The following is a 3,469-nucleotide window of genomic DNA, read 5'->3' as shown; positions in this document are numbered from 1 at the left end:
TGCTGAACCCTGGAGCAGATGGGACAACTTCCCTACGCTGTTTTATGCCACAGGAGGCACCTGGAATTGTTGGGGAGTTTGTCCCCTCTGTTCCTGCTCCTCCTGAGCCGTATCCCTGTGCGGCCACTGCGCCAGGAGCCCTTTTGGGCCAGGCAGCTCACCCTTCAGATCCCTTCTGCTGTAAAGTGCCACCTACACCGGTGGGGTTTCTGAGTCCCACACAAAAACCAGCCAGCCAACAAGAAACAAGCACTCATTTACATCGCAGTACTGTTCTCAAAGGCTCAGAAATACCACCACAGTTACCGACAGGACCCTGGCTTGGCCTCCCTGCACAAGGGCTTCGAGAGGAGACCGCGCTACGCAACCGCAGATCGGGTTCCTCCCCAGCTCCACAGGCCGCTTGGCACAAAAGGAGAGGCAGCTGATAAGCGTGTCCAGTCACTTGTCCCTGACTTGTCCTCTTCACAAGGGGAGGGAAGAGATTGCAGAATTAGTCACCTCTTCTTCCCTCCCCACCTCCTCAGGTCATTTGTCACTAAAGCATCACATGTATTTTAAAATGCCACCTCCACTGGGATGGAAAAACACTTTATGTGCTAGGGAAATAGATAGACAAGGATCTGGATCAGGCAGCCAGAACATCAACACCCTCCACTCTCGCCCTGACTGAGCATCTCTGCTCCTCTGGAAGGTCACCTTCACAAGGCAGCCTCATGGGAAATGAGCATCTCAGGACTCTGTAGGGCTACCGGAGAGTGCTGATGACTTTAGAGATTGGACTGGTGGTGTGTGAAAAAACCTGAGGAAGCCAAACACCTCTGCATGTTGCTGGACCAGTTCCCCTTCCCCAGCATCTCTGCGAGCTCAGCACCTCTGCAAACCAGTGCTCAGCCCAACCTAACCCAGGCACCCGGAAAACTTGGGACAGACAACGCAGCTTTCCACTGCAGCAACCCGTTCCTAAGGGTTCAGTTCACACAGCTCCCACGTGCTCCATGGGGGTTTCTTCAATCACCTCTGTACGTGCGCTCTGAAGAGGGTTAACAGAACGAAGAGCGCAGTCTGATCTGGCACAGCCCTCTGCCTCACCACACAGCAGCACAGCTTACAGCCCGAGCGTGCAGCACCGGCACACCCGTGGCCATCCTGAACCAGGCAGAGTCAACCCTGACACGGCGGGGTGAGAAGGGCTGGCTGCCAACCGCTGTGGGAACGCGTGCCCAGAGCAGCCTGCTCCTGGCTACGCTTTGCAGAGATGGGAATAGGTACCCGTGTGAATGGTTTCTTGGCACTTCAGAGGGTGGCCATGTCGCAGAGGTTCGGTACTGGGCTTGAGGGCAGGGAGCAGCCTGGCCCAGCTCAATCCCAGCTCAGAGCCACCCCAGTGGGCTGCTTGCCTTTAACCCTCAGCAGTGCTTGCAGGGTGGCCTGGCCCAGGCTAAAGCTTTGCTGTTTGGATATTACTGTGGCACTCTGATGCTTTTTGAGGCATACGAACTGAACCGTGGAGGGGTTTTTCAGCATTTCAGCTCCAAGTAAAGCCGGGTAGGCTGCAAGGGACACAGCAAAAGGGCGGCTCTCAGATTCACCCCTTGTGAGGTTCAAAGGTGTGGCACACAGCAGCTACACTGAAGCTTCCCAAAAGGTTACAAAGATTCCTTTAAATTTGTGGGATACTAAGTACATGTATTGTAACCACCGACCCCGTCCCAGTAGCATCAGCCCAGACTCACAACAGCACCGGGTTATATTTGAAATACAAAGAAACACACAGAAATTTCATCAACTCCCTCCCTGAAACACACGTTCTTGGCAGCATCCCAGGGCTTAGGAGACATCTTAAAACAGATTTTGACACGGGCTGGGAAGAGAAAGAGAGGCGAGTTACAGCAGTTATCGACTTCGAGGTGGTCACCGACATCCTAAGCTTGCAAAGCTACTCCCAGCATCTCGACTGATCAAGCTTTGAGGACACACAGTGACAGTGCAGCCCTGTATGCGAAGGGGACAGGGCTCTCCTCCCAAAGGCTCTGTTCCTAGGAGGTACTGAAGTCTGTGACATCCCCAGGGAGCTGCGTCTCTGCCTGCAGACACTGCTGGAAAACAGCAAGGAGGTAACCACGGATGAGAAGGCCAAATATTTCCAACATCACCAAACTCTGCTCAGAGGTAAAGAAGCTGTCATTTCCAGACTAACAGGTAGAAATACCACTGGAGTTTCTGCAAATGTCATTCCAAAATACTAAGCTTTTAAATATATAGACCAATTTTTAATACACAAATGAAAAAAATACTAGGCCGGTATGTACGCTGTCATTTCCAGACTAACAGGTAGAAATACCACTGGAGTTTCTGCAAATGTCATTCCAAAATACTAAGATTTTAAATACATAGACCAATTTTTAATACACAAACGAAAAAATACTAGGCTGGTATGTACCCCCACTCAGTTCCCCATCAAACCCATCCGTAAGCACCGTATTTGGTGTGCCTGGGTCACACAAAATACCACCCCCCTTCAAGAAGGGTTAACTGCTCCTATGTTCTTTGACACAGCAACGTGACAACAAGCACACAACGGTAAGGAACCTCTTTTCTGTTGTAACCGCAGTGCCATCCCACTGTGCCTTCCCTGGCTCCCTTTGCCATGGCTCCACAAGCAGCAGAGCCAAGCTCCACTTGCTTTCTCTTCTCCAAATTCAGGCAGCTGTGAGGGGATGGATCACGGCCTCTTCTGGAGACAAGGTGGCCAAAGTGGTTGACCTAATCACCAAAGGATGAAAGGGCTCTTCCATGTCTTGGCTGAGCTGAAGCTGAGCTGTGGTCCCGATGCAGAGCTACAGAGCATTTCTAACGTAATGTAAAAACGACACAAACCCAAGCCACGGTCACAGACAAGCGCGTGGTATTTTGTCTGCTGAATAAAAGTGAGGGGTTTACGTACTTGGAACGTAAATCACAGGAGATGCAAGCTGAGCCTTGATCCCTGGGAGTGAATTTCACAGCTAAGCATAAGATTTCTAAAGTCCAAGCAGGATGAGCCCGTTGTGGCCAGGATGAAGGACAACACGCTCCCCTTACACATACAATGCAAGATTAAAACATATTTCAATCTGACTGGGTAATTTCCACAAAATCATAAAAGCTCTCCACACAAACCGCTCACCTTACGTGGGTGGAGAGCTGGGTATAACATTGCTTCAGAAAGATGTTTTGCACTGAACAATCCAATAACGTTTCTTCTGCTTCTCCACAGCAAGGCACAAAGGTCACTCAAGTTAGGACGGGAACAGTTTTGACAAATTAAAATCACGGTTTATGAGTCAGGCCCAAGTCCCAGGAACTTGAAGAGGAAGCTGGACTGAGCCTCAGGTGAATTCCTCACCCACCACACAAGTGCTGTGAATGCCTGCCTGTCCCCAGGGCAGCTCAGACAAAGCTGACACGTCAGTATCGAAGTGTTTTT

This window comes from Mesitornis unicolor, unplaced genomic scaffold (assembly GCF_000695765.1).
Source record: "Mesitornis unicolor isolate BGI_N332 unplaced genomic scaffold, ASM69576v1 scaffold21798, whole genome shotgun sequence".
In the NCBI taxonomy this organism is placed as follows: Eukaryota; Metazoa; Chordata; class Aves; order Mesitornithiformes; family Mesitornithidae; genus Mesitornis; species Mesitornis unicolor.
This window is presented reverse-complemented; position numbering follows the sequence as displayed.